The sequence below is a fragment of the Populus euphratica genome, unplaced genomic scaffold (assembly GCF_000495115.2).
Source record: "Populus euphratica unplaced genomic scaffold, PopEup_1.0 scaffold37.1, whole genome shotgun sequence".
Classification (NCBI taxonomy): domain Eukaryota; kingdom Viridiplantae; phylum Streptophyta; class Magnoliopsida; order Malpighiales; family Salicaceae; genus Populus; species Populus euphratica.
Window position 1 is genome coordinate 799,316 of NW_011499909.1, and position 8,936 is coordinate 808,251.

Sequence of the window (8,936 nt, forward strand, 5' to 3'; positions counted from 1 at the left end):
TTTTTAATTTGTACAATTAACCTCCCTGTGGTTCGACCCCGGTCTTGCCGGGTTATTTATTACTTCGACACTCCTGCACTTGAGAGAATACATCAATTTTTTCGTCGTGTCACTAATCAAATATCAGATCCCGTGAGGTATATAGGTAAAACTAAAAGTATCAAGTCCTCCGTATATGATATCTATTAACCTATCAAAACACATAAAATAATTTTTTAAAATAATTAATTGAAACTAAATAATTAACTTTAAAATAACAAAAATAAATAAATATATTTGTAATATATACCTAATGTGATTGTTATGTGTCCAACTCATTTTAATAAAAACTTGTGGACATGAGTGAGATTTAATGTGAAATGTCCACCCCACACCATCTGATAAAACAACCCACAAAGTTAGTATATTTTTTAAATTTTAATTTATATAAATAACTTGTTAACTATAATTAAATATATTTTATTATTTCCTGAAAGCAACAGAGAATGACCTTTGAATGACAATTTCAAACATGCTATTATCTCAGTCTCGACACTCAATATGAACATGATTTTATAACCAAAGTTATATTAATGAATATTGAAAATCTTAACTTAGTATTTACAATGTCATTAATTATAGTAATCAAATAATCTAAAATACATATACCTGAAGAAATAAAAATGCTATTACTCAATAGCATATGAATGCACACACTCATGGAACTCCATCAATATGTATTATTTAGGTGTCAATGGATCAATGCCTTAAAAATCAAACAACTTAGTTAGATCATTAATAAAAATCGTTAAAATTGTAATGATTAATAATTTTAATTAAAATATTCATCTGATCTCTCCATTCTAGATATCATCGAAATGATGTTGATCCTACATATATAACATTGACCTATTATCAAAATTTTTATTAGCAACAAGGTGGCCTTGCTTATCACCACTCTTAAAAGAGGTTGAACATCCTCCAATTCAAACCATGTCTATCTCGAGGTCCTATATAGATAAATTGTTAGCATTTATAATTTAATTGAAGTTCATATCAACATACATTGTCTAATTTCATAAATTTTTCTAAGATAACTCATTTGACCATAAATGCAACATCTATTCAATGAGTTTCCTTCTTTAACATTCATCTCCTTATGTAAACAAGTGGATTTCCTTCGATCTATACCCATCCACCATTTAGTTGGACATCTATATATATATGAACTAGTATATGCAGGCTGCAATGACATATCAGGTAAAGATTGAAAACAGGGACTATATGTATATTTATACGACGAGATGGAATAGAATTCATCTATAAATTATACATAGTTTACATTTCATAAAGTGCAACATGCAAATAGGTGGGGGTATGGTTGATGATAAAATTGTTATTTGCCACAAGTATAAGTTGCGTCATTAATATTAATGGTTTCTCACACTTTTCTTCTAACACCAGCTATTGGAGGTTTCTTAAAGTGAAATATTATCGCCTATAAGATAAAAAAGAGATATCATATGTGATTTTCAATTTATTGCATTAGTCAATATATCAGCTAGAGCCTTTAGAGGCCACAATATGTTACAACTAAAAAATTCTTTAACTTTTCTTTGCTCTCTGCAAAATATTTATTACACCTAAAACATATTATTTGTATTATAGTTGAGGCAAGCAAGCCACAAATAATTTTTAAAATATTATTAAAACCTCTGACAAGTTCGTGGTCAAATTGTCATACATCTTGTGCAACATATTTTTCAAGAATATATTTTTTGAACTTTGAGTTTACTACTCATAAAGTATCATGAACAATATCGGTGATATATATCCATTAGGCTCGGGAAAAATCTATGTTGTGGAACTTCTTATCGCAACATGTCTATCTGCTCAAGGAAATTTTGTTTGTTAATTTTTTTATTCAAGTAAATAATAATAAAAATAGAGACATAAATTTTATTGATTGAATTAAATAAAAGAGGAAAATATCATCATGCAATGCTGTACATATTAGAAATATTATTTGAAAATGTTTTTTATTTTAAAAAATAAAAGTTCATTCGTTCAAAAGATAAATATATATATATATAGATAGATAAATTAGAAAAAATTTTCATATTTAAATGCATAACTAAGAAAATAATTGTCATTTAAAAGAAACTTTCCAAACAAAATGAAAGAGAGAATGGATACTAATTTAAATTAAAATTAAAAAAATTTAGAGAAAAAACCATAAAAAATCATTAATTTAAAAAAAGAATTACAAGGTTAGACGATGTTTGGTCTAGCAAGTTAGGCCAACTTGTCTGACCCATTTTGTTAGGGCTCACGCGTGGGATTGTCCTAGCAAGACCACACAACTAGCCCTTAATTATTTGTTTGCAACCGGCCTAATTTTTTTGGAAAAAAATCAGACAACACATCGTGTAATTTGTGCAGATTCTAGCCATTATAATAGCCAGAAAATCAATGCTTAAGTTTTTTTTTATTAAAAAACTCATTTTTCAACTCATATTTGACCCAAAACACCTATAAAATATTGTAAGAATCATGATAAACCAATATATGGCCTCAAAAAATCACCTTAAAAACCCAAATCAACTCAAAACAAAAAATTAACCCGAACTTAAATCTTTTTTATGAACTTTAAAGGTAAAAAACACTTAATATGAATTTTCCTCATTAAATTAAACTATTTGATATAAATATTATTCGTTTTGTTGATTTAAATTGGTGTCAATGATACTTTTTTTCTTTTCCATCGGAATCTAACAACTTTTTTTTCCTCTCAACTAGGGAATAAAAAATAAAAAAGTTAGCTTTTATATCAAAATTGAATTGAAAAACATATTAAAATACTAAATTTATATAATTTGTGTGATTTCTAAAGTTTAAAAATTAAAGTGAATCTTTTAAGAAATTTATATCATGTCCATGTTTGATGTCTTTTTATATTTCAGTCTTTTTTCTCGATTTACCTTTTTATAAGAAATTCAAAGTAACTGATTTTTAATTAGAAGTAAATTACTGCAAAAAAAATAAAAGGTTGAGAGACCCATTAAAAAAAAGAAGCATAGCTCATCCATAATAATAAATAAAAGAATGAGCACTGGAGCCTTTGACGTTGCAAAACACACACCTACTTAAAGTTCCGTATTCGCATTTTGTACCTCTTGTCATTCTTTCTTTTCCTCACCAGATACGCGATGCCTGTGAGATCATAGGCAAAGTTCATTGAACTGGCCAGGGAAAAGCTTTGCAGAAATTTATTCTAGCAGCAGTGTCGGGTCAAATCGACCCGATGAGGTATCTGGCTTAAAAAGAAAAAATAAACACGGAGAGAACCGTGGTTGTAGTGACCATTCTTAATTGGATGAATCATACGAGTCAAGCACCGATAATCAAGCTAACCTACTGGTCATATACTGCTAAAATATGCCAAATTTTTATTTCGAGACAAACGATTAAGCTTTACTCTTTGGATATGAACAAAATAGTCAAATTGCTTTATATACTCTTATCTAAAGATACATCGTTGCTTCCACAGATACATATACAGTTGCCGAGTAGCAGTTGAAGTATGATCCATCCATGTGTTCAAGAGTCATCTTCTCAATTGACGAGGAAAGCATCGACTACTTCTGCCTTTAGGCAATAATCTCGCTTCTTCGCTCTATTTTTCACAAATACCACCTCGGGGACAGAAGGTACTGGTGTGCGCAGTACAGTTGACTTGTACTGAGGTTTTATGCTCTTATAGATATGGCACTCCCTACTGGGATACTATAAGATAGTTGACCTAAGAATATTTTACATGGAGTAAATAACTGGCACTGGCCCAATTTGCTGGTGGTTGAACTCGTTTCAGATGGGTTTTCCCACAACGTTAAAGCAAGAAAAACCGAGGTGTCAACTCTGGAGATTCTAAATTTATTCTTTACACGTCACCATTATAATTGGTGTAAATTTCAAAATTATTAAAGATTTATATAATTATTAATTTTTAAATTTTAAAAAATTAATAAAAATGTATATAAGCTAACTCAAATACTAACAATAAAAAAAAAAAAAAACCAACCCACACGAACATGTTATGGTACTTTGTATTCACGGAGAGCGACTGAATCTTGATGGTTGGTGCGTGGTTGAGATGTCAGCCTCACCAATATTCAGACGTATGGAATTTTTTATAATGGCAAAGATCTTTTTAAATAAATAAATTATATATCAATGAAATTAAATTGATTTTATCTTTATTTTTCTTGTCTCGTGTTGCTATGTATTTTTGTAATACTATTTGGTCTCGACGTTTTCAATTATTTATAAGAAGTCCGCAAGTGTAGACTCCGGCTTCAAAAGATAAGATCAAAAATCAGTGTGGTACAACATGCTTTACAATTATTATTTTATTTAGATATTTCCCAATTAATTAGTACCATTTCTCCCTGTTTTGATTTTTGTATGGCATATAACAAAATTCTATTCAAGGACATTATATTTAGATACCGTTAAGGAGTTGTTTTTCTATCCTTCTGTGTTTAGCAGATTGATCAGACGCCTTCGCTCGCAACTCAATTATTCAAACTCCATTAAATTGTGGCCTTTTTGCCCTGAGATGCAATAATATTCCTCATATTGAACGTAATCTTGCATGTTGCTATATGTTTTTTTTTTAAAAAATATATTGAATATAGAATGTAACATGTCGGTCCATGCTTCGTTTTTCATTTTTTTTTTTTTTTTTTGGGTCCATGCTTCGTTTTTCATTTCTAATTAATCTCATCGGGGAAAATGTCTCTAGAAAAAATTATATTTGATTTTGTCTTCATCCCATTCTCAGCTGAACACCCTGCAAACCCAGCAGGCAGGTAAGGCAGCGCGGGGCTGACAGGCATGCAACTCCAAGGCTCGAACCCGTGACAGCAGAAAGTGCAAGGCGCCATTCCACCGCTGGGTCGTTGTCTTGGGTGCCATTTCTAATTAATCTCATTGGGGAAAATGTCTCTAGAAAAAATTATATTTGATTTTTTTTCTAATTTATTAGGAGGTCCATTAATTAAAAAAAAAACTATATAGAGAAAAAATGATGATACAGCCCTCCAGGAATTATTGAGCAGGAGGGAAAAGGGCCGGCTGTACATTTCTATCCATTTGTACTCCACTGAATTGTGTTTCGTGAAGATTTAAAAATAATTTTTTAAATGTTTTTAAATTTTTCTATATACTAAAGTAAAAAAATTATTTTAAAAAATAAAAAAAAAATTATTTAAGAAAAATATTTGAAAATCAATAACTGCTTCCAAAAACCTCCATTACAGTGGTTATTAAGATAGATGTATAGAGTTGCTAATTGAAGAAAGCAATAAACAGAGAAAAGATCAATTCAACTGAGGCTTTAAACAATCTGTTTGGAAGAAAATAGAAGGTTTGGAAAGCAAAGCAAGCTTCTAACTCGAAAGTCGACGATGCTTTGCGTACAAAAATGTTTATTTCGTAGAAGCATTTTCGCGTGGTATCCAGCCTTTTGCATCTCTCCAGTTTCATGTGGAAAATTGTGGAGAGGTTGCATAATTAACAATCATGGCCTAGTCTATGCCCAACGCTGTCCTGCAACTTCTTAGCTTCCGTTAGCGGAAATTAAATGCCAATTGGCTGGCTGTTAGTTCAAATCATGTAGAAAAAACTAAGAACAAACAACTGTGTAGGAGAGATCATACTATTTGCTTTGAACTTAACTGAGTTGGAGTTCGGGTAATTTTTCAAATTATTTTTTTATTTAAAATAAATTAAAATAATATTTTTTATTTTTAATATTAATATATCAAAACGATGGAAAAAAATAAAAATAAATATGTTTTTAATTTTAACGAACCTCTAGCGTGGAAAGCGGAACATATTGGATCTCTTTGATTAAAAGTCGAAAATGTGTATGATTAACACTCTTATTGTCTTGCAATGAAATCATTATACGACTGAACATGATGTTTTTTTTACCAATCAATGTTTCAATTGTTTTTTAATCTTGATCTATTAATCAATAACATTTAGAAAAAATATACTAGCATACAACATTATGTTTGCCGTAACTTTGACTTTAATGGGATATATAATTGATTATGAAAAATAAATAAGAGGATCACAACAAACTATACACCACCCAACCATGGGATCTCCATCTAATATTATAGTAAATTTAGAAGAGAGCCTCAATTTTAATTTTATGATCTTCAATTCCAATTCTATGATACCAATTTGATTGCTTAGGTTGGTCGGCCCAAAGCTACTACACAAATAAAAAAATTAAAATCAAATTTATTTACTAATTGATGCGAGCGAGAAACAAAAACAATTTCCATGTATTTACTTTCAGATGTATTCTTTAAACAGTAATTATTTTTAATTATTTATGTTAAGACAGAAAAGAAAAGCTATGGTTATGTTGAGAGTAAAGAGGTGATCTTATAATGAAGAAGTGAAATACAATCATTAAATTTAAATGATTTTTACATTTGGAATTAAATAAGAATGAATCGATGAAGAAAAATAATAACTTAGAAAGTATTAACAATCATGATGTATAGCACATATTTAAATGTGTTTTAACAAAAGTTTTGTTTGAGCTATTCTACTTTATTTAAGAAAAAACCAGATTGATTAAATTTATTTATCGTCATGGGCTTGGGAGATTTTCGATTATCGGGCTTTAAAAGGCTTCCCATATCTTCACCTAGCTAAATTCTAGTAGCTTTGAAAATTTAGCAGGCAGTTATTGGTGGAGCTGGCATTCTTCTTTACGAGCCAAGGCACCAGTCCCAGTCCCGCCCATTTGTGCTTCTCTCCGGCCCTTCTTCCTGGTAATCTCTCATCATACCCCAATTTCTGCAGCGGCGAAAGGTCCTTACCGCATTAGAAGCTGAGGATGATCGCAAGTGGTCTTCCTATGCAACCGTAGCATGATAGAAAGCAACCCTCCTCTTCTCTCTCAGGTGAAGACTTGATATTCTCTCCTTCGTAGGAAAAGAAATATTACTGTTTCTTTGTTTTCCCGGTGTGCTATTAGAAGCTGAGGATGATCGCAAAGTACTCATTAGTTCATTAGGGTCTAAGGGGATCATGGAGGATGAGGAGATGGACAATGATACTGTTGTTAATGCTAGTATGTAGAAATTATTCTCTGCTAAGTGATGTCATATATATACAAGGTTGTTAAAATTATGATTTAACTTATAAAATCATATAATTTTAGAATTTAATAAATATTTAACATGTCAAATCATCTTAAAAAATTAAAAATGGGTGAAATCAAGTAAAATTATTAAAATGAAATGAAATCATGTAAAAACACGATTTTAAGATCGTTTTAACAATTTCAGCAAAAAACATATACTGTACTATAATATTGCAATATATGTTTTTTTCAAACCAATAATGGTATGTCAGTTGTCACTCATCCATGTTTTACCCTAAATTCTTTATCTTTGAAGAGAAAATCTTTGAAATCGATGACTCACGCTTTACAGCTTCCTCTCATCAACAACAGTAAGCAACAACGATGTCGCTCTCCTTCCTCCATGTACCTAGCCCTCCCTTTGCTCTTCCATTAGTTTTTCTTTTTATCGTGGAGTGATATTAAATGCTCGCATCTTCCACTCAAGAAAGAAAGGAACCGTTACTTTCAAGAGAGAGAAAACAAACAAGCTTTCAGGGACATCGCAGTATCAGTATTACTATCTTAGGATAAAGCAATCATAACTGATTCTACCTCCATTTCTTTGATATCTAATTTCTCCATTGTAAATTCCTCTCCTCGGCCTCTCTATAAAATAACAATAGCAATTCATAGACATAATGCATCGCTGTTTGATCTTATTTTCTTTCTGATTTGTTTGTTGTTATGTTTTCTTTTCCTTTTTGGTGGATTAGGTTTAGTTGTACTTGGAATAAGGGGGAAATGAGGCTGATTTCAGGAATATTTTTGAAGATCATCTTTGGAATCGGGTTGATGACTGGATAGAAACACATGATACATTACCTAAACACCAAAAGAGTTGCTAAGGTTCATTAATTTTGATTGAGATACATGACGTTTTCATTTCTCTCTTTTTATTATTTGTTCTGTAAAAGTTGCTTGAAAATACTGTGAGGTGCATTGAATTTGAAAAGTTAAATGTGAACTCGAATTTCTGTCTATAGATAGTTGATATAAAACTTCTCGGGTCACTTAACAGAGATGATATGAAGAGAATACATGGTGATAATTTTCTTGACTGGATATATTTTTTTATAATTTTGAATAGGTCTATAATCTTGTCTAATTAGGTAGTCTTGTACTTTAAATTGAGTTTGAATTCTAATTTCATGTTGTGTTGTTACTTTGAAACTTATGATATAATTTTGTGAAGCTAAAGTCCAACATATCATATATCAAAAAATAATCACCTTCTGCATTGGGTTTTGGTTTTTTTTTTTGATTTACATGGAGTGTCCGGGCCAGCTTGCGCGCACCACGACTAATTCCTATGACTCATTGAATATCCTGCAAACCCAGTAGGCATGTAAAGCACCGCGGGGGTGACAGGCGTGCATGCCAGGGCTCGAACTCAGGTACAGTAAAAAAAGACAAGCCCCTTTTACCGCTAGGCCAAGTACTGAAATGCCACCTTCTGCATTGTTGCATGGTTAAGATGTAATTCACTACTAATTCGTACTCATGGTTAAGATGTAGTTCACTACTAATTCGCACTCTAGTTGCATCTTGCAGGTGAAATGGCTAAACAAGCAATTGGGTAAATTATGGTTTTTTGTTGTAGAAGTAAGATTCTTGTTTTTTTTATTTTTATTATATTTTTTTGGTTTAAAATTAGGTGTAATTGGAAAAAATTTTATGTATACTAGTTCATATGTAGGCAAAAAAATAATAAAAAAATCCATATATATTGATAAGAATAACAAGA